The sequence below is a fragment of the Podarcis tiliguerta genome, assembly GCF_965153285.1.
Source record: "Podarcis tiliguerta genome assembly, chromosome: 14".
Taxonomy (NCBI): domain Eukaryota; kingdom Metazoa; phylum Chordata; class Lepidosauria; order Squamata; family Lacertidae; genus Podarcis; species Podarcis tiliguerta.
The window spans coordinates 22497184-22524339 of NC_139547.1; the positions used below are offsets into that span (position 1 = coordinate 22497184).

At 46.2% G+C, this 27156-nt stretch overlaps 1 protein-coding gene across 1 annotated transcript in view; it reads left to right on the plus strand.

Moving 5' to 3' along the window:
- LOC310663798 (protein FAM169B-like) overlaps positions 1-18808 on the plus strand; it is a 96128-nt gene extending 77320 nt beyond the window's left edge. Inside the window, exons 12-13 of the transcript XR_014504596.1 lie at positions 15663-15737; positions 16946-18808. The gene's annotated coding sequence lies outside the window, so the exon portion shown is untranslated. The remainder of the gene's footprint in view (positions 1-15662; positions 15738-16945) is intronic.
- The last annotated feature ends 8348 nt before the right edge of the window (positions 18809-27156 follow it).

Consider the following 27156-nt stretch of genomic DNA (forward strand, 5'->3'; position numbering starts at 1 on the left):
TTCTTAAAAAATAAATCTGCCCAATTGGAGTGTATCTAAATTGCTCCCCAGTTTGAGAACATATCATGGGACTAGTTCATCTTTACATCCCAGGCCATTTCCTGGTTCTCCACAGCACAGTCCCTTTGGTTGAGCCAGGTTGTCAGTCTTCAGCAGGAGTGAGGAGGGGAAATCTGACACCAGATCTCTCTTTCACTCTCTCGCCAACATCTGTCTCTGATGGCAAAATATCCAGATTTAACCTTGAATATCCACCTTGATTTAACCAATTAATTGATTTTAAATGTTGATGCCCTCTTACAGAGGCTATTTTAAGGCTGCAACATTCCACCCATCTCTAATACAATCAGTTGTCCTGATCAGCTTTGGGAAAGAAATGAGTGTTGCCTGATCTCTCTTTCATGCCTGATTAATTAGTTGCCCTTCTCTTCCGCTTCTGAAAACTGTTTATTAAATCCCTCTAATTTCTCTGGACACTTCCTTGCTGGACTTATAAGCACCCAGTGCTGGGGGAAAGAGTGGTCAGGCTGCGTCTGTGTGTTTTGTTTTTCTTTTCTTTCTTAAACTGGGTACTTTGCCCCATAACCAAAGAGAAGAAATTCCGCCAAGGCATCTCCCTGGAGTGCATTTAGCTCTGTGGGGAATGTGATACATGCCTGCAATTAACCTGTGCTTAACTGGCCAAGGGTCACAGAAGCTCCCTACAGTATGCACAGATGGCAGGCTGTTTTGTATCCAGCATGCTGGGGAAGCTCAAAAGCAAAGCAAATGGAGTTCCCACATGGAACAAAACCTTCCAAGCCTCTTCTTCTCATAGGAGCATAGAAAGCTGTGTATTTCTGAGAACAACCATTGGTCCACCTAGCAGCTAGCTCAGCATCGTCTACGATTCCAAACCTGGAGTCCCTCCCAGACTTACCTAGAGATGCTGGGGATTGAACCAGGACCTTCTCTAATACTGAGCTACAGCTCCTTCACCAATCATGGACTGGTGTTGCACATTACCAGCTGTCACAACTGGTTCACTGGTGGGTTTTATGACAAAGGTTCCCTGTGCTCATCTGGGGCACCCTCTCTTAGGCTCTTAAGCTACCACTTCTCTTTGGCAGGCAAAGACAGACGTGGGCATAGACAACTGTATGCAAATTCTCCATCTTGTGGCTAACATACATTGCCTTCTTCCTCGAAGTTGACTTCTGCATTCGAGATTCTGTTCCTGGGGCTGCTACGATTGTAGGCTTCCCTCAAGCCAATTGTTGTGTAGGGAAAGCGAATAAGGAGAATTTCCCCTACCCTCAGTGTTCAAGAACCTGAGGTCGTCCAATGAAGCTGAATGCTGGAAGATTCAGCACCAACAGAAGAAGAAGAAGAAGAAGAAGAGGAGGAGGAGGAGGAGGAGGAGGAGGAGGAGGAGGAGGAGGAGGAGTTTGGATTTGATATCCTGCTTTATCACTACCCGAAGGAGTCTCAAAGCGGCTAACATTCTCCTTTCCCTTCCTCCCCCACAACAAACACTCTGTGAGGTGAGTGGGGCTGAGAAACTTCAGAGAAGTGTGACTAGCCCAAGGTCACCCAGCAGCTGCATGTGGAGGAGCGGAGATGCGAACCCGGTTCCCCAGATTACGAATCTACCACTCTTAATCACTACACCACACTGGCTCTCGAAGAAGAAGAAAGCACTTCTTCACACAGCATATGGAACTCACTTCCATAAGAATGGGAATGATGGCCAGCTTTGGCTGGATAGCTTTAAAAGAGGATTAAACAAATTAATGGAGGACAAGGCTTTCAGTGACTTTACCAGTTGCTAGCAATTGCAGATGAGGGGAAAGAGCTGCTGTGCTCAGATTCTGCTAGTAGGCTTCACATGGGCACTTGGTTAGCCATTGTGAGAATGCTAGATCTGCCCTTAGCCTCATCCAGAATGGTTCCTCATTGTTGGTGGTGGTGCTGACCTTTAAAGCCCTAAACGGCCTTGGCCTAGTATACCTGAAGGAGTTTCTTCTTCGAGAGCCAGTGTTCAACCTGGACACTGAGGTCCAGCACCAAGGGCCCTCTGGTGGTTCCCTCACTACAAGAAGCGAAGTTACAGGGAACCAGGCAGAGGGCCTTCTAGGTAGTGGCACCTGCCCTCTGGAATGCCCTCCCATCAGATGTCAAAGAAATAAACAACTATCTGATGTTTAGAAGACATCTGTTTAGGGAAGTTTTTAATGACTGATGTTTTAATGTATTTTTAATCTTTTGCTGGAAGCTGCCCAGAGTGGCTGAGGAAACCCAGTCAGATGGTAGAAATAATAAATTATTATTATTATTATTATTATTATTATTATTATGCCTGTGGGTATCCTGTGGGGATATGTTTGGCCACTATGGATTACAGGATGCTGGAATAGATAAAATCTTTAGTTTCTTCTTATGCCTATTTGAAATATACTTGGAGTCGAGTGTGGATTTCATGTTCTTTATTTAGCTCATAGTAGTGAGGAATGGAAGTTCCCCTGAAATGTCCGCTTTATATACATTATTTACACAATGTGCCCCACGTGATTGGCTAATTCTAGGATTCTCCTGTAGGCCAATCAGGTTGCGTATTCCCTTACACCTGGAGTGGATTGGGTGGCTCCTGTGGACCAATCAGACTGCTGCATTCTGGACCCTATTGTTCTAGGACCAATCATACTGCTGCATTCTGAATCCTATTGTTCTAGGACTATTCAGACTGCTGCATTTTGGATCCTATTCAACTCAGTACATAACACTACTATTTCCCAGAAGTGATTGGTGGGGCAGTGTGAGTAGGATGGGGCTGTGCACACTGAGTGTTGCTGTTGTTTACCAAGGGGTGGGGGTGGTTCAGAGACATGGCACTGAGGTGCTGATGGACAGGGCTGTGTCTACCACATGCCCTGTCTTGCACCTTCTAAGATGTCCTCCTAAGGTTCAGTGGAGGATGCAGTGTGGTCCCCATTGCTGAATTAAGATTTAACTGTCAGTTAAATCTTTTGTGGTCACCAACTGCATTAAATCCTCACTGAGGGTTTTTATTCTGGAGGGGTTCTCTCCTTAGGTTCCCCCACAAATATTTTTTTGTGCTTCCACAAATGTTGGGATGTCCCCCAGCTTGCTGATACCTGCCTCCCGTGTGTGTGTGTGTGTGTGTGTGTGTGTGTGTGTGTGTGTGTGTATGTGTATGTGTATGTAGTGGTAGTGCCCTGCTTTTGCATTTCCCTGCCCTCCCTCCTGAGGTGAGTCTGCTGCAGACCTTATTAAATTTTCAACACTGGTTAAAGATGCACTTCTTTCTTCATGCTTTGGGAGGGGGTTAGGCATCAGACTCTGCAACTGTCGCTGTATCACCTGCTGGATAATTAATTGTTTCTGCAATACTTTATATGTGACCCTGTTTGTTTCAGGGTCACATGTGGCTGCAATGTGCCTTGGATAAATATGATGAAGACTCTCACACTCTTAAATCCGATGAAGGCTCTTAATCTTGGGATTGTGGGTTCGAGCCCCACGTTGGGCAAAAGTCCTGCATTGCAGAGGGTTGGACTAGATGGCCCTGGTGGTCCCTTCCTCTAACACTACAATTCTGTGATTCTATAATCCAATGAAAAAATAAATAAGGAATGCCACTCACCACCTGAGCATCAGAAATAGAAGGAACTGTAGAAGAAACAGTGTGTGTGTGTGTGTGTGTGTGTGTGTGTTTTATAAATAAATAAATAAAAGCAGGCAAGAAGGCTGTTAAGTTTAAAGAAATTGAGCTAAGCATACAGGAAAAAGTATCTGCCACCAGGGTCAAACTGGATGCCATGTGTATATATATATTTTTTTCATTAAAGGAGTGCAGATTTAGAGGCCTCAGCTATTATTTCCGGTGACTTGAGGCCCTCAGGGGCAGCAGTGAAATGGAAAAGAGCACGGCAGCCCTGCTCCCGGAGCTGATGCTCACTGAATCTGAAAGGTCATGTCATGTTTTCTGGCAATTGACTCAATGGGTTTGGATTCTACAACATAAGGTCGGGCTGTTTTCACTCAGCACATGTTTACTGGGGAATGTGCCTTCCAGTTGTTTTCACATTGACCTTATTACCCTGCCACACTGATGAGGCTGGCACAAAACCTACTTTTTGTAATGCGGTGTGTGTGTGTGTGTGTACGTACGTATTGCTTGAGACTCTCTCTCTCTCCACCCCCAGCATAAACCAGAATGCCACCAGCGGGATGGGTGTGTTGCTGTGTGTTGCCCTTTTTCTCCCCCTCCACCCACACCACCTCCAGATTGAGAAATCTGGCTCCCAAAGGGAGATCAGACTTCTTGCTCCTTCGCACCATATATCCCTAGATACTGGCCAAATTCTCCAAGGACTGCCAGCATGTGCATGAGCTGGGTGGCCAAAGCCAGAAGGCAGAGCCACCACAGGTGAGATGGCAAGCAGTGTTATGTTCAAGGACACATTCCAGTCAGGCAAAGGAACTGGAGGAGCAGGGAAAGCAGAGCCAAAGATGGGGCCGGAAGAGAGTGTGGGTGTGGCCTTGGGAGAATCCTGAGGGCCAGACAGAGGGACCTGGAGGTTCACATTTGGCCCCTGGCCTTGAGGTTCCTCACCCCTGCAAAACTCATGCTTCAGGCAGCTGCATTTATTTCAAAACACCCCCCATGTTTTCAAATATAAATGTTCATCTTGTACAAGATGAACATTTATACTTGAAAACATGGGGGGGGGGTGTGTTTTGAAATAAATGCAGCTGCCTGAAGCATGAGGAATGTAGCAAGTGTGGTGGTCAAACCAGTGTTTGGTTCGCTGTCAGGTAACCTGCAACGGCAAGCTCAGACTTAAAGGTGAAAGACCTGGGTCCGCCTTCCCCCTAATCTTTACTCAAGTTAAATCCAGAAGCAAAAACTCTTGACTCTCACCCCCGGTCTTTGCCATTGCCTCCAATTCCATCCACTTCACCCCCCCTTCACCCCCTCCCCTTTGTTGTTATGTCCAGCGCACTGAAACACGATTTCTTTGTCTGGGCGAAAGCATCGGCCTGTGTCATGATTTGTCAAATTTGCCTCTCTCCCGAGACACAATGCAACGCCAACTGAAAGTATTATGTAGCCTTCAGTGACATGAAGCATCACACAGAAGCTCTGAGGCACACCGTTTGGCTGAAGACTCCAGATGGCCTTGGTCTCTTCACCCTGCTGTGGAAAACATTCAAGACCTCAGATGCCCTGCTGAATGCAAAATGCAAAGACAACTTTGCTTCTACCTATTTGGCAGCTCTTGTGCTCTACCAGGACATTCCCCATCTGGCGGTGAGCAGGGGCAGCGAGAGTGGGGTTGCGCTCCTTGGCCTCCTTCCCTGTTCTGTGGCCACGACTGCCTCCTGTGTGAGTGAGTTCCATAGTTTAACTAGGCACTGTGTGAAAAAGAACCTCCTTTTATCTGCCCTGAATCTTTCAACATTCAGATTCGTTATTTGTCCACATTTCCAATGGTTTGAGAGAGAGAATTTTTTTCTACCCACTTCATTCAGCCTATGCATAATTTTATACATTTCTGTCATGTCACCTCTTATTTGCCTTTCCTCTAAACTAAAAAGTCCCAGATGCTGCAATCTTTCTTCATGAGGAGTCTTTCACAGTGGAGACGTTTCACCAAATCAAGCCATAAAGGGTTAGGGTCAGTGGTGAAGCATCTGCTTTTGTACAGAGGGACTCAAATGCAACCAATGGCATCTCCTAATAGGTATGGGAGTTTCCCAGTAGTGATGTATGGAAGTGAGAGCTGGACCATAAAGAAGGCCGATCGCTGAAGAATTGATGCTTTTGAATTATGGTGCTGGAGGAGACTCTTGAGAGTCCCATGGACTGCAAGAAGATCAAACCTATCCATTATTAAGGAAATCAGCCCTGAGTGCTCACTGGAAGGACAGATCGTGAAGCTGAGGCTCCAATACTTTGGCCACCTCATGAGAAGAGAAGACTCCTTGGAAAAGACCCTGATGCTGGTAAAGATTGAGGGCACAAGGAGAAGGGACGACAGAGGATGAGATGGTTGGACAGTGTTCTCGAAGCTACCAGCATGAGTTTGACCAAACTGCGGGAGGCAGTGGAAGACAGGAATGCCTGGCATGCTCTGGTCCATGGGGTCACGAAGAGTCGGACACGACTAAATGACTAAACAACAACAACAATAGGTATGGGAGAGACCCCGTCTGAAATCCTGGGAAACCTCAGTAGGGATGTAAGAAGGCATCATTTTCCATTCTTCCCTGTATTTGTCATATGCAGCTTTGTTTCCATTCTGCTGCAGTTCATCTTATGCCAAAGCTTACATTCTTTGTCTTGCTATATACTGCAGGGAAACTACATCACTTACACAGCTTATGTTGTTGTTAGGCTATTCCACCCCATTCATTTCAACGCAGAGGAAACACTGAAAGCAGCAGCAACAGCGAATGCCAGCCATATTTGCTGTTTTGAGTTCCATCCCAAATGCAGAACAAATAAGTGAACATCAGGAACTTTGAATTTCATTGGATTTTCCCAACAACTCTGCCAGTCTGTATGGGCATTACTGAGCTAGATGTATCCAATAATCTAACTTGGTATACAGCAGCTTCCCATCTTCTTGAACCTTCAGTCCACCTTGCTTCAGAATTGTCTGGCTGGAGTGGAATCTACCAAATTCATTTTGCTGTGTAGCCGTGTCTCTTTCCACCCCCCTACTTTCCTCACTTGGTGTACCATATGTGCTGCATTGGTTCCTAATGCCCGGATCCCCTTTTGCTTGGCATCAGCCCTCCCCACCCATCCCAATTATCTACCAAGAAAAGGATAAAGCGATTCTTAATCTTCCGACCTTTGCTGTCATGTATAGTGAGAGCAGTGAGCAGATGTACAAGAACAGATTGCTGTGCAGCACCTGCAGGGCAAAAATAACACCTTGCACTCGCTTCCTCTTTCAGGAGTCTCTAAACTCATCTTTGATTGCAAGGGAAGAGAGGTGAGGTTGGAGTCACTTCTCTTAAATAGGCATGAGAAAGAGAAGAGAAGTGATAGGGGAATCCCTTTCCTTCAACTCTGCAATTTTATTTTATTTTTTAAAAAAACTGTTGCTGCTTTTAATGTGTTTGATGTTTATTGACTGATATATATATATATATAAAAGGGACCCCTATTAGCTCAAGGGTTGCATTCCCACAGGGGCAACCTTTCAGAGGCCATATGCCAGTGGTGGGTGTGGCCAGAGGCAGAAGTGGGAGGAGCAATGGATACAACTCTTCCCTTTGTTAATAGGGTCCCAGACCTTGAGATTTCAGGGCCCAAACCTAAGAGCTATGGGTGGCCCCCAGTGATATCTTGGAAGGCAACCCCTGGGGATGTCACAAGGGTGATGTCATTGAGCATGACACACGAAGCATTAACCACAGTCACCGAGAGCATGTCATCCAAATAACACAAGTCTAATAAATGAGCAAATATGTCACTGGGTGGAAATTAAGGTAGTAACCTGAGCTAAAGGGAGTGTTCCCAGGTTGAATTGAAGGGAGCCATGAGAGGAAGCATTTAATCTAGTCTGGGAAACCTGGAACTTTCAGGTCAGCTATGGAGGTCAGGAAATCCTGTTTGTACAGTAGGCTACATTCCAGCCTGGCTAAAGCCAGAGGTTACTAGTCCTCATCTCTCCATCCATTGGCAAGGCATACAAATGGCATGATCACAGTTCAAAGACAAGTTCCAGTAACCTGAAACTGTTCGTAACTAGAGGCATGGTTTTACTGCCACTGCACCGCCGGTACACGATTTCCCTTCTCATCCTGGGGCAAAGTTCTCAACTCAAGGTAACTCTTCCAGGTTATCGGAGTTTGTAACCTGAAGCGTTTGTAACCTGAGGTGTTTGTAACTTGAGGTACCACTGTGTGTATGTTGGAAGCTGCCCAGAGTGGCTGGCGCAACCCAGTAAGATGTGTGGGGTATCAATAGTAAAATTATCATTATGGAATGGGACGTCCCTATTTTAATCAGAGAAATGTTGGAAAGTATGGACCAGTGGACAGCTTCCTGTGTATGGAAGGAGCTTGTTCGGCCATTTGGGGGTTGGGCGGGGAACCCCTTTCTCACAGCTTTGGCCCTGACTTATTTTAGTTTCTTAGGTTTGCTGTGAAAATTGTTGAGCTTCTTTTGATAAATGCAATTTTTAGATTGACTTGCCTAAGATCCAGGAAAAAGTGCTGCCTTTTGGAAATCCCCCCCGCCTTTGAAATCCTGGGAAAATCTGGACGTATGGCAGCCCTATCCATAACGTCGTGCCAAACATTGTACAAACTGCAATGCATGCTCAGTGTTGGCTGTAAAAATAGCCTTCCTGCATTAGCATACCAGCAGGAGACAATATGCTAGGGATGACCTTTGTATGCTGTGCCTGTTCTTCCTATTCCCTGAAGGCAGTTGCCAAATCTTGATCTAGGTCTATGAAATAGAACATGGGATGAAAAGCCATCGTTCCAAATAGGTGGCTCCAGAAGCAATTGTTCCATGTGCCAGAAGGATTCTTCCGTGATGCCTATCAGTGCACGCCATTGCTTAGATGTGTAAATCAGGAAAACGTACTTCCTTAGAGTTGCCTGTTGGAAAAATTTGATCACTGTACACAGTGTTCTTTTTCCGGCCTGGCAGGGTATCCTGATAACAATGAGAAAACACAAAATCGCACCCTTACACTTTTGTAACATCTGTCACCATAAAGTGCCTGGCATGTTTTGAATCAAGGGTTGCTAGTGTCAAAGTGTTGTCATCTGCGCTTGTTGAGTTTAGGGATGTGTGAAACCCACGTAAGATGACAAATGTGTCATCATCAGTTTTGCTTTTCCTGGCCATAAGGGACAAGTTTCTTTTGGAAAAATCCACAGACCTGTTTCAAATTTGTCTGGTTCCATTTATGCTTTCACTGTTCGACTGCTTTATCATTTGTTCAGGTAAATTTTGGCCTTGGAGGATGAGGTAGACTTTTTTTATTTTTACTCATTGTTATATTATACTGTAGCTTTTGGAAGGTATGGTCCCTTCTACCCAATTCAGGATCCGTCCTGGCCCGGGATAATACACCTGACTTGGATCTGGCCCTTTATCAATTAGGGTGGGGCTAATGTTTAATTAGGAGATATATATATATATATATATATATATATATATATATATATATATCCCTAATTAAACATATGTTTGGGAGTGTGCAGGGCAGCGGAAAGCACTTGTGAAGAAGTACACAGCACCCTGCAGGATTCAATCCTGCTGGGGGTTGCTTCACCAGTGGGGAATGCTAGAGTTGTCTGCCTCTTTCTTCCCATCTGTGACTCCCTCCCCCTCCCCCTGACAGCCCTGGATGGTTCCAGGCAGCCCAATCAGAGGTGATCCAGAGCTGTTTCCCCCCAACTTGGGAGAGGCCTGGATCTCCTGCACAGCTGTAGCTTTTGTAGTCTCAGAGCTGCATAAACATCATTTTCTCCTAAGCTTATTTTGCTTGAGGTGAGACTGCATCACAGGGCATGTTCTTTCCTTCTCCCCCATTTCTGGTGGGTGAGAAAGGATTTTTTTCTATCAAAGCTCATAATGCACTCTTCCCTATTTTTGCCTGGACTGACTCTTAATTTCCAAGGCTAGCCAAGCACCGTGCATCTTGAATTCCTCATGGTGCATCACAATTTGTATCTTAACTTAGTATATTTTAACAATTTTGCTGATTCCATGGGAATATTGCAGTCCTACAGCAACAAAGAGCCAATAATTGGGACTGTTCTGCTAGTGTTATCGTCATACACTTGTCCTTTTCCTGCAGTTTGAAAGCATTCAAATGCTGACATCTCAAGAGCCAGGACTCCAGGAGTTTGCCCTGTGACCCAAATTAGTCTTCCAGCTTCTGGAGAAGTACAGACCCTCAGCTGGTCTCTTCCCCTTCTGTATGCCACACATCACATTCAAAGACCCCTGAACTGTGAAGAAATTGGCTCCATAGAGACCTCGTTTCCAAGGTCTGTTTCTAAACATGATGGCCACAGGCATCAGGAAAACTCCCCCCTCCCCTCCTTCCCCTTACCAAAAAAAACCCCTCTTCAAACAGCAGCACTGAACAGTTGGCTCAGTCCATTACAGATTTTAATTTCCCCCCTCTTTTTGGCATTGTTCTGAAACATCGGGCATTGTTGCATGCCAGAGTCAACATCCAAAAATTGTATTCCCCCCACCCCCATGAGCACAGAAGCAGAATGGTCAATTTCGTGCTCTGGCTCCCACTTCCTCACTTTATAGCACCCAGTGCGCTGGCCACCTTAAGAGATAGTTTTTAGATCCCCTCAAATTACTCTTCTGCCAACTGGGCAGTGAGAGAGAACACCTGTCTGTGGTCCCTAGGATAGACTGTGTGGTGGAGTGTGCTCAGCTCAGAAGGGCGCATTCATAAAAGAGGACATAGGCACACATTTCTTCATGTGCCTGCAATTGGCAAGAGCAGTGTGAACTGTAAACTCATTACCCTTGCTATGCACCCCTCTCTCTCAGCCCCCTTCCTCCAAACATTTCTTCTAACTGCCTACCAAAATGTAAATAATTGGAATATTAGAAATCATGTTCAAGAGCTGATGTTGGAATTACTTAGCACATCTCTGTGTCTAGCGTGATTTCCCCTCCATGTTCTCTAAACTATCGTGATCCCATATAAGTTATCCTTCCATGACCTCAAGTTTCTTTCACCCCCAGGCTCAGCAGTCTCTATTATTTAGTGAATCACAGTAAGTCTCGGATAACTGAACATGATTCCCCTAGTAATGTACTGCGCTTTGCTATTTTAATCATGAACAAAATACCCACTCTCTTTGCCACGAGAATATGCAGAATATGTCCATTTAGGGTACGTGCACATCACGAGAGACCTGCTGATCTCCCTGCTGTGAGAAAATGCTAGACATATTTCAGATGACTCTACCTACTAGATAGGTCGGGGGAATTGCTGGTTGGATCCAAGTCTTCAGTAACAGCAAGACTCAGGTCTTCATATGGAGTTTCATTCTTCTTGAGCCCAGTGCCTCCAAGGCATGAGCCCTCTACCATTGCCTGGCACCTCCCACTCTCCAGTGCTTGTTTACCAGCACACGGAGCATCCTAGGTAGGATGTAATGGAGAGGAAAGGGATAGCTCAGTTCCTGTCTCAGAGGCTGCCCCTTTAAGGACCTCCACTTTCCACAAGGGGTGGAGCCTTGACTCCATTTGGAATGCTGTGTACAGTTTTAGCTGCCTCCCCTCAAAAAGAATATTGTAGAGTTGGGAAAGTTTCAGAAAAGGGCAACCAAAACAGGTGGAAGTGACTCTCCTATGAGGAAATTTGGGACCTTTTAGTTTAGAGAAAAGGCAAGTAAAGGGCCATTAGTCTGATTCAATAGGCTCTTATGGGTGATCAGGACCAGGAAAGTTACAAGGGCTAAGTTGGACCTGGGAGCAAATTGAAGCAAGTTGCTCATTCCCAGAGATCTGTCCATGGTCCTGCAAACCTGGTATACAGCCATCCTTTTTCTTCATACTCTGCACCCTTGTCTGTGTTTTGTGCATGTGTGTCTAAAGTCTTTATGGGCTTATTTTATTGCACATGTTTATTTTACTGTTTTGAGGGAATTATTCAATCAGGTCATGTATCCACAGCAGTGCCCAGAGGAGGAATGACTGCTGGGACAAAAAAATTCTCTTTCCACTTTCTCCATGCCTAGGGTTGCCATATTTCAAACAGTGAAAATCTGGACAGAAAACTGGTTGAACTGATTTCTGCCCAGACACTGCTGCCAACTCCAGTCTTCCATATATATCCAGGAAAATCCGGACGTATGACAACGCTCCATCTCATGCATAATTTTATATACTTCTATTTTTTCACCTCTTATTTGCCTTTTCTCTGAAACAAAAGGCCCAAATGCTGCAGCCTTTCTTCACAGGGATGTTGCTCCATCTTCTTAGTTTCATTTGTCATTTTCTGAGCTTTCCCAGCTCTTCAATATCCTTTTTGAGGTGAGGTGACCAGAACTATAGACAGCATTCCAAATGCCATCACATCTTAAATTTGTGTAATGGCATTATAATATCAGCCACTATCCTTCCCTTCCCTTCCCTTCCGATTCCTAGCTTGGAATTTGCCTTGTCTACAGCTGTGGTGTTTTTCCAGTCTAAGGGCTCATCTACACTTTTCCTTTTGCCTTTGCTTTACCCAGGGAAAGCCTACTGTTTACCATTGAATCGGAGCAAATGTCAAATGGGTTTTCTTCCAATTGATGTTTGCCCCAGTTTAGCACTGAAGAGTGGATTTTCCAGGGGGAAGTGTAGGGATAAAGGAAAAACTGCTTGGGCCCATGCCTTCTATACATGGGACAAGCGCAAGTGTGGAAAGCCCTAAGTCTACTTTTTTCCAGTCAGGTTCACTATAATGAGGGGCTACATCTTTCTAGATGAGGTGTTAAATCAAGAAATCCTAATTGTTAGGTCTTCTCTAGATTTTAACCTGACTCACCTAACACCTCCCCTAGGAATCCTAGGAACTAAGGGGGAAGAATGTACTTTAAATATATGGTGTGTAGGCAGCCTTAAATTTCATCATCTCATACCACTGTATACTAGAGAGGAAGGCCTCAAAAACTTTCCATAATTTTGAAGCCCTTAAGTATTTCTTCATTTAAAAAACAACAACAACCTGAGGGACATGTGAGTGTTTAGGGTTATTCAGTCACTGATAAGAAGCCATGCCACAATACATTTGTTCATTTTTAAGGTGCTTTTGTTGCGACAGACTCGCACAGCAACTTCTCTGAAATTGACAAGAATAGGTGTTTGACGGTGTGACGCTTTCTATGGGCAGGCCGCAGCCGAGGATGTCAGACATTTGGAGCTCATGCAAACTCAACCTTTGAACCGCCAGAGTCCCTCTCGGCTGGAACGTAGGCCCTGAAAAACACCAAAGGCGCCTTTCACACCTGACGCGCCGCTTTCGAAGGACACAGGTCTCTCTGTAGTTCAGCGGCAAGTCGGAGATGTTCTAAAATGGCCCTGATTAAAAACAACAACGGCGATGTGCAGGGTGAATCCTGAGGTGGCCATTTAGCTTGGGGAAAGCTGACACTAATTAGGGTGGCTATGAGTTGTGTAGGGGCAGAAAAGCTCCTGTCCTCGTCCTCTCCTTTCGTCTAATGCGTTGTGACAGAACCTAAATATTTCTCAGGGAGAAAAACAAACAAACAAACAGGTTAGCTGACCTCCTTCGTGCATTTGTGCACAACTGTCAACCTGTGAAGATAAAATGAAGTTCCAGCTACTGTGGAGTGGTTTGAGGCCTTTCCCTCCAGGCTCAGCTTGTTACCTCAGCGAATGCTCCCAAGCAGAGAATGAAGAAAAGGCCAACATTTGCAACAGGCAAGCAAGGCTTTCCCTGACAAAGCTGAGGTAGAATTAGGAAAAGTTCTTTCTTTGGTAAGCACAAGGTCCTCTTCTTGCCCACAGAAACCTAAGCTTGCTATTCCCTGTTGCCAAATTGTGAAACTCTTTCCAGCTTTAGTGGAGGCATTTGAAACGTGGGTAGGATGGTGCCCATTGCAACTGGCAGGGCAGAAGGGAGCAAGAGCAACAGTGGGCAGAGCCAATGACAGGAAGAGCCACCCTCTCATAGAATTAGAAGGGACCAAGAGGATCATCAACTCCCTGCAATTCAGGGATCTCACCCAACATGGGACTTGAACGAATGATCCTGAGCTTAAGAGTCTCATGCTCTACTAAATGAGCTATCCTCTGGAGCTGGCTGAGGTTGGTGGGGCAGTGCCCCATTTTAGCTACACTGAACGGGTTGTTTTTCTGTGCCGTCTTACTGCTAAATAGGAATTTGTGGTGGTGGTTCCAGCCACCAAGGAGGAGGGAGAACAGTGAGGCCACAGTTACTCATTGGGCCTGTGCCATCGGTCCTGCTCTTTCAAGGATCCTTTACTTACAGTGTTCAATGTGATGGAGAACTGATGACTGAAGTAGCCTGCATGTCTAACCCATGGGGACTGAAAGTGCTGAACTCTTAGATTTAAGAAGACAAGAAGAGCCTGCTGGATCAGGCCAATGGCCCATCTAAGTCCAGCATTCTGTTCTCACAGTGGCCAGCCAGATGTCCGTGGGGGCTTTCTATTGTCCAGGGGGAGACTTTCAGTTTCATTACAGCCACTTCTCAATTTTGACAGAAGAGCAAACAGTTTGGGCGGCTGTCAGTTCCATAGCAACATCACCTTAGCTGTTGACCATTGTTGGGTTCACAAGGTAGATTAATCTGGCCTCGGTACAGCAAATAAAAATAAATGAGAGAGAAGAAACGCAAGCGTACAGAATGGTCGGATGATGCACAAGGAACCTGAAGGGTCATGATCCAGTTCCTGCTAGCTTTTGGGGAACCAAGAGAGATTCACTAATCCTCAATAATTAAAGGGATTCTCTTCCCTTCCCTCCTCTCCAGCGAATAGCAAATGAGTGAGGTTTCAGCTCACGCCTGTTAACGATGCCAGTGACATGTTCATAATGCTGTTATACATTTCCTTGTGCATTACGGTTGTAAAAGAAGAGGGGGGTGATTGTGGCACAGGGCCAGAACCACTTAGATCATTTTACCAGGGGCACACCAGGGAGCAGAGCACCCAATCAAGGAGACTCTCTTTCCGGTCCACAGCACCCCGTGTTGTGACATTCCTCTCGCAGTTGTCCCCCTGCATTACCGCCACCGACGTAAGAGACGATTGTTGTCTTCGGATATCACAATCAGTTTAGCTAAAGCAAGGGTCAAACTGCTGTCAGGGAATTCAGATGTATGTTTCAACTTAGTTTTGTCACCCTGCTAGATGAGGGGAGGAGGGAAATTGCAGCTTTGGGTAAGGTCAAACCAGGGGCATAAACTTTTATTTGTGAGTGGCTGAGGATGAAACAAAATCTGATTTTGCTCAGATACAGGTGTTTTGATGGTGGGATGATGATGATGATGATGATGATCATCTTCATCATGACTATCATTTATTTAGTACTGTACTCTTTTAATATCTCCACACCTCTCCCTTCTTTGGAATTGGAGAGTTTGTTCATGCTAGGGTTAAAGAATTGTGCCACGTCCTGTTGCAAAGAGGGCCCAGGAAATTTTGGAGCCAACGCACACTTAGGTTGAATTCCCTTTGTTTTTAAAATATTGCCAATGTGGTGGAGAATCACACCTCTTCGCACACCCTGCATTGTACAACTGTGTATAATAGATAGATATATGCTGGCGGTGCTACCCAAGTTGGTATTAAACACATCTCAGGGTTTTTCTTTTGCAATGGTCAAACATAGGTATCAGCAAGGGGGTCAGTTGCAACCCCCTGATGACCATAGCCCCCTGCTGATTCTCAGCTTTCTTTTTCAAAGGCTTAAGTTTCTAGCACCTGTAGATGCTGAGATACAAGGCAAAATGTACAGGCACAAGTCTTCTAATTTTTGTGTGAGAGAAACTAGCCTGCTCCCCCATTTCAGTGTTTTTCTTCCACCTACCCCCCTCAAATCCTGTGCATGAAAATACATTAATGCAGGTTGCCTGCGTCTCTTTAACTGTAATGCTTTTATTGCCCTTCCACAGGTAGATGGCATGTCACAGGGAAGGAGATTGCCTTATGACTCCTGCACAGAGACAGCTGCATCTCAGTGATCTCAGGTTAGTCCCTACCTGGGCTTTAGAGATGTAGATTGTCACCTTGCCAGGTGATTTTGCTTTCCTTGAAAGGCTAGAGCTGGGAAATATCAGCTCCTGTACAATGACAACCCTGCCCCTTTGTATAGAAGGGATGGTGAAACTGTGGCCTTCCAGATGTTCTTGGACTGCAACTCCCATCAGATGGTCATGGATGATGGGAGTTGGCTCACCACTGCATTTTGGGCTGGGGGAATTCAGTTTGATTCATCTACATGTTTAAATCACTTGACTTTCACCAAGGACTCCTGGGATTACTGTCATTTGCTTAGAGTGCTGTAGCTGTAGTTGTGTGAGGGGAAGACTATAGTTCTTGGGGTTTCTTGAGGGGGGAGGAAGTCATGTGCTTTCAATGTGGGTTGAATGTGCTTTAAACACACTGTGTGGATTTGCCTTATGTTGCACTTCCGGAAACAATGTGTGAACTGAATGTAAGCTATCCTCTGAAATTCACACTGCCCCTTATTTTGCAATGCAGTTTTCCAACAAAAATGCATATATTAGGGGAATATGCATATAAAGATGCACATATTCATGAAAATAGCATACAAGGGAGGCACGTTCACAACCCGCAGCGTCTGCAACCTACAGCGTTGCGTCTGCGCACGCACACAATGCAATTTAGAGTTTCTGCGCATGCGCAAGCGCCGAAACCCAGAAGTAACCCATTCCGGTACTTCCGGGTTTCGGCGCATCCATAACCTGAAAATGCGCAACCCGCAGCTATTGCAACATGAGGTATGACTGTATAAGCATGTATTGAAGTAAAGAAGGTTATTTGCACAAATATGTACATGTGCTTTCTTTTTTGGTGGGGTGAGGATTTAACGTCCCCCTCCAACTCAAATGGAACTAAGGATTGGAAAAATGAGCAGTGGAGAGAAACTGAGAATGACAGCTCTAACCACCCCTAATTTGGGGGGGATGCAGCCCTTCCTGAGGAAGCTGATTGCTGTGATGCTGCTGATGTCACAACACTCCTTTAATTCTGCCTTAAGCAAATCTCTTCCTGCTGTTCCTAAAGCGGAGGGGGCATCATGCTCATGTTTCTCTCCCTCCCAGGTGACAGGATACCCAAACTCACATTTCCTGACAGTCTCTCAAGTTTCTCTTGCCCGCCCTGGTTACGTGTTTCAGGATGTGGTTGACAAGAGTTGGCTGCTCGTCCACAGGCATTTGGAACATTATCATAGATGATGTCATGAAAACAGAACATTCCCAGCTGGATCAGCCCATCTAAAACCCAGCATCCTGTCCTTGAAACCAGCCAGCCAGATGCTTCTGGGAGCCCCACGTGTCCTACATCTGTAAGAACCTGTCTGTCTGACTTCACTTCCTCCACTGTCTGTTGGCACAGAAGGGAAGGTAACAGAGGCCACATCTGCACATATATTTAAAACACAGTGCTACTACTTTAAACCAGTCATGGCTTCTCCCAAAGACTCATGGGAGGTGTAGTTTGTTAAAGCTGCTGGGAGTTCTTAGTACACCACTATTCCCATTCCAGAGCTACAATCCTCAGAATGGTTTAACAACCAGTCCCTCTTCTTGGGAAACTCTGGGAACTGTAGCTCTGTGAGAGGAATAAGGGTCTCCTGAGAACTCTTGGCAGCCTTAACTACACTTCCTAGGATTCTTTGGTGGAAGCCATGGCTGCTAAAGGGGCCTCACAGTGCTTTAAATGTATGGTGTGAATGTGGCCAGTCTCCCTTTGTGATACTTGTAGGCTTTCAACCTTGTGACACCAGCAATCATTATATCAGTTCCAAACCACCTCTCACATATATCTGCAGGCTTAGCAACAATGTCGATCTCACAATAAGGAAAAGGGAAAAGACTGTTACACTTAGCAGGCTTAGAAGCAAAGGGTCAGTAATGGATCTGGTCACAAGTGAGGACAGGTATTCTCTATAAATTCAATTGCGGAAAAGCACCGCAGGGCTTGGAAAAGCTCTAGCACATTATTCAAAGGTGAAGTGAATTTGGTCAGCACCTGGGTGTAAGGCACCCAGAGTGGTCTTGAACCAAGGTCTCTACTGCCAGGCCTTGGTGCATTACTTCCTGCACCACGGGCACTCTGGTCCCTCAGAAAGCAGATTCTATGGATCTTGGCAGCTGTTGCGGCCTGAATATAGTCAACTAATTCCCCCCAAAAACCCAGCACAAGACCTGACACTGAGACAACCTAGACGTGGTACAGAACATCCATGAATAGGACTTTCCATGTTATTATAGGTAGGGGTGTGTGGCAACCACATCATTTACCTTGTACAGTGGTACCTCGGGATGCAAACAGGATCTGTTCTGGAGCGGGTTGCATTTCGCTGCTTCCGTGCGACATCATTTTGACCATCTGCGCATGCGCACGTGGCAAAACCCGGAAGTAATGCGCTCCGTTACTTCCGGGTCACCGCGGAGTGCAACCCAAAAATACTTAACTTGAAGCACATTTATCCCGAGGTATGACTGTAAATGTAAGGATATATCTTAACTTCCTATATACATAAAATGTAAGACTGTCATCACGCTGCAGGTTGGTGGCTTTGCATGGTGAATTGCAGGTGGGCAGGGGAGTAAGCAAGCAGCATGGGTAACAGGTGGCCCAGGCAAGCTGTTTAAGAGAGGACCCCCTTCTAGTAAACCTATCTGCATTGAGGTTTAATGGGGATGGGGGGATGCATTTAATAGTCATTTAGCAAGCCGCAGTGTGAATCACCCCCCCCCTGCAAAATGCAGCTGCAGCTATGTTTAATGGCTGTGCTGGGAGGCATTTCACATAGCATCTTGCTAAACTGCTGTGGGAAGTGCCTTCCCCCCTTCTTTAAAATGGCTTGGGGTGAGCGGGGGGCGGGGAGGAAAAACATGGAGGAGAGGTAAAGGAAGCTGTGGGGATAGGTGCAAGTGTGGGTGAGGTGTAAAGGGAGGGACGTTGGCAAAGGGGAAGGCAGGGTTGGTGAATGGAACAAGCAGGAGGAGCAGCCGTTAGCTTAATCACTTTTAAACAGTCTCTAGATGTCTTACAAGCAGCAGAAGAAAAAAATACAATAGTGTACATATATCCCCACCAGGGGGTTGTCGTTTGGAGGGTGCCTGGCAGTGGTGACTGGTGCCCATTGAGACTGGTGAGGCAGAAAGCAGGGAGGCCAATGGTAGGCAGAACCTGAGCCAATGACAGACAGAGCCAGCTAATTCTAGTTTTGTCCCTATCCTCTTCCCTGCTGAGTTCTACAAGGGGCCACGCTGAGACTAATGAGGAGATGATAGCAGGGAGAATGCCAAATGGGGCACTTCTGTAAGATGGTTTAAGTTGATTGACTCCAAATTGAGATGGTACCTACTTCGGGGGGGGGGGGGAGAGACAGACAGACAGACAGTAAGAGAGAGAGAGAGGGATGAGTATGGCCCACCGTGTACATTTTAATTATACTGCCCTTTCTTTGGCTCATGTAATCATGAATAAGTGAAGCACGCTGCAATCTGTGGTATGTATTTTGCAAAACATTACCATCTGGGTGAGTTTTTTGACTGCCCTTTTGCAACTCTCTTAGTTGGCTCAATTGCGAGATGGTTTTTAAAGAGGCGATTGGCAGCTACGTTGTCAACTGGTGCCTGGATGTGGTCCGTTGGCCTCCATTCCCCCAAATTCTGCATTCCAGAGTACTTGTCAATGTTAATTAAACCAGCAGCTGGCTGTGTCAGCAAGCGTGTGTTTGGGATGGGGTACAAAGACCCCCAAGGCAGAAGTCTGGGGCCATGTCTGAATGCGGTTGAAAGCAGAATTGCCAACTCAGAATCCCTGCTTATGTCACCAGTTGTAGGAACATCCTGAAATGGGAATGCTCCTGAGCTGGATAACCAGACCAGGGGTGGGAAACCTGTGGCCCCCTCCCACTATGGTTGGACTCCAGCTCCCAGCCCTAGTCACCATGGCCAATGGTGGGAGTTGTTTTCCAGCAGCATCTTGGGGCAGCAGGGTCACAGCATTTTGAAACTATTAATAAAGCTTGTTACATGTTTAAAACAACAACAAAACTATTGTAAGTACTCAAGCAACTCAAGTCCCACCCCCAGGAGAAGTCTGCTCCCCAACCAAAGCCTACCCCCTAGGGTGCCCCCTTAACAAACATCCTGTCTGCACCCATGGGCCATAGGTTTCTCATCCCAGAGACAGGCTATGTGGGTCATTTGGATTACAGTGATACCTTGGGTTAAGAACTTAATTCATTCCGGAGGTCCGTTCTTAACCTGAAACTGTTCTTAACCTGAAGCACAACTTTAGCTAATGGGGGCTTCCTACTGCTGCTGCGCCGCCGTCGTGCGATTTCTGTTCTCATCCTGAAGCAAAGTTCTTAACCCGAGGTACTATTTCTGGGTTAGTGGAGTCTGTAACCTGAAGCAAATGTAACCCGAGGTACCACTGTACTTTGCATTAGCCAGCATTTGTCAAGCAACAATATCACACCTTCTAGCAGTTAACTCAAGTGGTAAGTGGTACAAAGAAACAACTGGAAGACATCAGCATGCTTGGGGAGGAGCCCTGAAGTTCTCAGAAGTACAGAATAAGCTTTTAAAAACAACCCCAAACAGGAACCTCCTTCCACTAACAAAAATAGCCTGTTAGTAGTAGGCATGGAATGGAGAGCAGTGGAATGTGGAGAAGAGGCATGGAATGGAGAGCAGTGGAATGTGGAGAAGAGGGAGTGTAACGCTCTGGTTGGAGGGAATGGAGAGAAGGTGCACTGCAACATCCTGTTGCAGGTCTCCTATCTGTTCACTCACCAACCACATAGCCTGTTGCGTTGAGTCACTGATACGAGGCAGCGTAGCATGGCTCTGCCACTTCAGGGATCGGGTCTGGCCACAGTTACACCATACATTGAAAGCACTATGATGCCACTTCAAAGAGCACTTTCCACCTCCTGCAGTTTCTAGCAGCTGGTATTCAGAACCATTGCTGCCTTTGACCGTAGGGGCGGAGCCTAGTCGTCATGGCTAGTAGCCATTGATAGCTTTATCCTCCATGAATTTGTCCAGTCTTCTTTTTAAGCCATCTAAGATGGGACGTGTGTGGCGCTGTGGGTAAAAGCCTCAGCGCCTAGGGCTTGCCGATCGTCAGGTCGGCGGTTCGAATCCCCGCCGCGGGGTGCGCTCCCGCTGTTCGGTCCCAGTGCCTGCCAACCTAGCAGTTCGAAAGCACTCTCGGGTGCAAGTAGATAAATAGGGACCGCTTACTAGCGGGAAGGTAAACGGCGTTTCCGTGTGCGGCTCTGGCTCGCCAGAGCAGCGATGTCACGCTGGCCACATGACCCGGAAGTGTCTTCGGACAGCGCTGGCCCCCGGCCTCTTTGAGTGAGATGGGCGCACAACCCTAGAGTCTGTCAAGACTGGCCCGTACGGGCAGGGGTACCTTTACCTTTACCTTTAAGATGGTGGCCATCACTGCCTCCTGTGGAATTGAGTTCCACACATGCATAGTGTGAAGAAGTTCTTCTTCTTTTTTTGTCTGTCCTGAATCTTCAGTTTCATTGGATGTCCATGATTTCTAGTATTATAAGAGAGAAAAACTCGACTGTCCATTTTCTCCATGCCATGGGTAATTGTGTGCATAAATAGGTTACATCAGACATACAAAAATCTGAGTTTTCTACACAAACATCTCTTGTGTCCTCTAACCAGGTAAACAAGAAGCGTTATCAGAGTGCAAGGGGGCATCCCAGCTAGACCAAAGGGCACAGAGTGGGGCTGGTGAAAGGTATGGCCTAGGAAGGGTATCAAGGTCCTAGAGGTCCACATTTTAGCCTTTGATCTATGGTTGCCCACAATGATTGCTGGTTTTGACTAGAATACAAAATGTACCTGGCTCTCAGCCTGTACTGCCCCCAGTTTCCTGTTGAGGATGTGTTTATTATCTTGGTTTGGGGCCAGAAGCCCCCCAAGTGCATTTTCCCCGTTGCCTGTGTGAAAATGCCTTCCTGCAAGCTCTAATCTCCAAAGAACTCTCCCCACCTCACTCTCTGCAGCAGCTCCTGGTACATTTCATCAGCTTGAGAACTCAGATCAAGATCTCTACGCTGGGAAGATTTTCGCGTCAAATAAGAGCTGACAATAGTAGTCACATTGGCATAAAATCCCGGGCCGGAAGGATTACAAAGGAATCAGAGTGGATTCAGTTCTTTTCTTTCATTCTATTCCACCCCACCTCCCTTTTTTCTGGGTAATGGATTGCGAAGCACACAGATTCCATCCTTTTTATAACACCAGAGGTCACTGTATGATCGCACATTTGAGGTTGCCACAGGGTTCCTGGGAGGTCAGAGATGCTTAATCCATATTAAGGGCCCAAACGAGCAGCAAAATGTGTACTTCGCGATTTCTGTCTCTGATACTGCTTTGTGCCAGTCAAAACTTTGCTTTCAGATGATTTCCCTTTCCCTCCCTACCTTCCGGTGTGCGAAATGAATATCACACATAAAGACAAATTTCGGAAGAGCAGCTGTGAAGAGCAGATTATTGCAGTGAAAAATACAGAGCTCTCTACTCCTAACAGAAGTGGGAAGGGCCATAGCTCAGTGGTAGAGCATTTGCTTGGCATGCAGAAGGTCCCTGGTTCACTCTCTGTCCTTTCCAGGTAGGGTGGAAAAGACCTTACACTGCAACTCAGCGTAGAGTGTTACTGCCCTGTGTGTATGGCTGGAATCTCCTTGAAGGGCACCTGAGCAAAATCCATTCTCTTTTCCTTCAAATCTCTCCCCTTCTCTTTGAAGTCTTTGCTTAACCCTCCTTGCTTCTCATATCCCAGACCCTCCAAGTGTCCCTATTTTAGAGTGACAGTCCTGCATTTACAGAAGCCGTCCCGGTTTCTGATTTGATCCCAGAATGTCCCTATTTTCCTTAGGACCGGCCCTATTTTCATCGGAGAAATGTTGGAGGGTATGGAGTTATGCAACCCTTGAGCCAAGGAGATAAGTAACTACACAACCTTGTTTAGAATATATCTGAAGGCAGCCCTGTATAGGGAAGTTTTTTAAATGTCTAATGTTTTATTATGTTTTTATATATGTTGGAAGCCGCCCAGAGTCGCTGGGGCAACAGAGTCAGATGGGCAGGATATAAATAATTTACCCCCTTCTTCTTCTTCTTCTTTGTCTTCTTCTGGAAAAGTATGTCCCTTCACTGGAGAAAAGTTGGAGGGTATGATATCCCTCCCTCTCCCAAGTATTCAGACTGGAAATTCCAGGGATTTTTTAAAATATATATTTTGCTTTGTTTATACTGCATATAATGGCATGCACAACAAGGACAAGAACTTGCAGTCTTCCAGGTGTTGTTGGACTACAACTCCCATCAGCCCCAGCCAGCATAGTCAAAGATCAGAGATGGAAGGAGTTGTAGTCTAGCAACAACTGAAGGGCCACTGGTTCCGTACATTAATACTGCTTTGCTAAATAATAATATTTAGAATGCCTCTCACTCCTTCACCTTGGCAGTCATTCCTGCAGTATTCGACAGAAGACAGAAATATCCGTGGCATATGAGCTCTTTCTCATGGCACCAACTGCAACCTAGTTTTCACAGAAAGCGCTCAGTCCTTCTGTCTCACAGTCTGACACCTGTCACTCATCTGCCCCAAACATTTGGGGGATTAAGACAGTGCCTGCTATCTGACAAGTCCTAGGTAAAAGCGGATTTAGAGCAGCCAGTTGATAGCAACTGCCTGTAATCGCTCGCACTGAAGAGAGAGGATTCTCTCCCCCTCCCCTTGTTCCTTAATCCCCTTTTCTCTCAAATGCTGCAGTCGAAAGAATCCTGAAATCTTTTTTCTATGGCCACTTTCTGATGCAGAAAAAGCTCGTGAACTGTTTTGAGGGAGCAGATCTCTCTCTGTGAGTGTCTGTCTGTCTGTCTGTCTCCCCCCCCCATCTTCTGCCACAACATAGGAAGATGCCTTCTACAGAGTCAGAGCACTAGCCCATCTAATTCAGTATTGCCTGCACTGACTTGCAGCATCTCTACAAGGTTCCTGACAGGCAACATCCCACCATACTTGGAAACGCTGGGGATTTAATTTAAGACTCACTGCAAGGAAAAGCCCTGAGCCCTGCCCCAGATATGCCCCCCCACATTATACTGCAAGAGTGGAAAACCTTTGCCAACCCAAGGGCTGCATCCTCTTATGTAGAACCTTCTGGGGGCAGGTATGCATGGCAATAGAAGTGATGGCCCTGTACGCATTTTAGACTCTGATACATAAGAATGTATGGGGACGCGGGTGGCGCTGTGGGTTAAACCACAGAGCCTAGGGCTTGCTGATCAGAAGGTCGGCGGTTCGAATCCTCACGATGGGGTGAGCTCCTGTTGCTCAGTCCCTGCTCCTGCCAACCTAGCGGTTCAAAAGCACAAAGTGCAAATAGATCAATAGGTACTACTCCGGCAGGAAGGTAAATGGTGTTTCCGTGCGCTGCTCTGGTTCACCAGAAATGGCTTAGTCATGCTGGCCACAAGACCCGGAAGCTGTACGCCGGCTCCCTTGGCCAATAAAGCAAGATGAGCGCCGCAACCCCAGAGTCATCCGTGCCTGGACCTAATGGTCAGGGGTCCCTTTACCTTTTTTATACATTCTTCTGAAGAGGACTTCTGCTCCATGGGGCTTACCGCCAGCTAAGTGTGCCTAGTATTGTAGTCTCTGCACACTTTCCTGGGAGCAGGGCTTTTTTTCCGGGGGGGGGGGGAGACACAGGGGTATGCATACCCCTAAACATTTTGTTAGGGCCTAGGACTTGCTGATCAGAAGGTCGGCGGTTCAAATCCTCGCGACGGGGTGAGCTCCCGTTGCTCGGTCCCTGCTCCTGCCAACCTAGCAGTTCGAAAGCACATCAAAGTGCAAGTAGCTAAATAGGTACCGCTCTGGCGGGAAGGTAAACGGCGCTTCCGTGCGCTGCTTTGGTTCACCAGAAGTGGCTTAGTCATGCTGGCTCCCTCAGCAAGTAAAGCGAGATGAGCACCACAACCCCAGAGTCGGCCACGACTGGACCTAATGGTCAGAGGTCCCTTTACCTTTAAACATTTTGGTAATCTAAGTTTGGCCTCATTGAGGGGCAGTAGGAAAATGAGAGTACCCCTAAACATTTTTTTAAGGAAAAAAGCACTGCCTGGGAGTAAGCTTCATTGAACAGGGTGGGGCTTACGTGTTAGACGGAGCGAGGGACTCAGACGTGCCTGCATTCAGCAGAGTCCCTGGTTTTCAAGGGAGAAGTGGAAGTGGCGGGTGGGAAGAAGCCTCGAAGGGTCCATTGTCCCCATGGTGGACTCGGCTATAACTGTTTGCATTGTGTTATTTTGGTACTTCGTAGCATTTGTCTTATTGTAACCAGTATTTAAGACGGTTCTGCAGTAAAACTTTGAAACTCGGGGGAAAAAAGAAACCAGGGTGGGGCTTACTTCTGAGTAAACATGCATACGTTTGCACTTCACATCCTTGGTAAACGTGACATCTCCTCTCTCTTTGTTGTTTTCTGTATGATCAAAGTTCAGCTAGAAAGCTGTATGATAGTTGCAGAATGTAATATAAAATATAGGCAGGGCCACAATGGTGGCAGCACCCCAGTTATGGAATTTACTCCCATGGTGATCTAGCTACCTCTCTGCCTTTGTCAGATAGCTGGAAGGGAGTTTGGTAGTCTAGTCATTGGCTAGGCACTGCATTAAACTTTATTGCTGCTTTGTTGTTATTGTATATTGGCTTGAACTATTGTTTTATGTTGGTTTTATTTGATCATTGTTAGCCGCCCTCAGCTGCCTTTGGAGGAAGGCTAGGATATAAGAATAAATAATAAATTTTCAAAAGAATTTTCTCATGCATTCATGTGCATACATGCAAACATATAGGTACACGTACAGATCAGAAACCTTTATGTTTCTTGTAAGGTGGATAACACGACAAAAATCAGGGCCAGGGAGGGTGGGGGTGGGGTGGGGGAAAATAGCTCTGCAGTCACTTATTTCCCACAACCCCCAAGCCACTGATTTCCAGTTCCCCACTTAAAGATACGTTGATCTGAGACAGATCAATTTAGCAGCGCTGAATTTGAATCAAGTGTGCCCTGTAATTTGAATGATCAGCGGCTCATTTCCTGATAGCCTGAGCTGACCTAGTCATGACTTCTCTGTGCTCAGAGAAATGATCCGACTGTAGCTAACATGGGCTGAAAGGTTTTTAAATAGGATCCAATCAGATTCCTTGCTGCCTGGCCTGGGATGGGCTTAAATCTACCCGTGGTACTCTGGAGTTAAATGTTTTCTGCAGTCTCCTCTTGGATGTTGAGTGCATCTCCCTTCTTTTGGGTTGAAATTAAAACCTCAAAGTGGTCTCCTGTTTTCCACAGCCCCTTGCCAGCCTTTAGCTCCCCCAAACTGATTAGGAGGAAAGCAATCTCTCTGTCTGTTTGTCTCTCTCTGTCTCTGTCTGTCTGTCTGTCTTTCTCTCTGTGTGTACACAAGCCCACACATAAGGCATAGGGTAAGGGATGGCATTTTGGAAAAGCTCTGTTTAGAAAGCAGGTTTTTAATTTAATAAAAAGAGGATCAATCAAATCGATTAGCATTTTGGAAGGCTTATAGCTCCTCCTCATCAATTACACTTCATGTGTGCATAGGGATATTAGCCATCTGTCTGCAGGATCCTTGTCATTCACCCTTATCACTGTGAGCGGAGAGAAACTCTCACTGTGTTCACGCATTCACTGTGTACTGTTTCCACTGCAGGGGTTGAATCCATGTTCACACATGTTATCCAAAATGCAGATGTATCCTATACTTTGTTTAAGATAACCAGTGTTTGCTGTGCTGTTTTCTCAAACCAGGTTCATTCCTCTAGAGTTCTTAAGCCTGTCCCAGTTCAATTCTTCCAAGGTGTGAACACCTTTGCATGGGGGAAAGACATCCCCGTCCTGTCAGGGCCTGCCTGTGTGTACACAAGCAGAAGCGAATGAAGCCATGTGGATGTGAACAGCTGGTGGAGGGAGGAATTGTGAAACACGGTGGGGAACAACTTCCTTGCACTCTTGTTGGTAATGTGAACACTAGGGGGTGGCTTTTCTTACCTGCCTTGCCCTACCATACAGACCTGGGATGACATAACCTGCAAATGTCTGGGGAAAACCGAGACACCCACTTTCCCCCCATGAGAGCACAGTGGCCATTTTGGGTGCCATGATCTCGCCCCCAAACCATGATCTTGCATAGCACCCCAAAGTACATTTTGGGGCACTGTGAGAGCAGAGCACTGAAAAAGTGCATCCTTTGGGCTCTGTGATCTCATGTGGACCACATGACTTGTGCAGGAAGAGCATGGACAGGAAGATTTGTGTCCTGATTTGGGGACTCA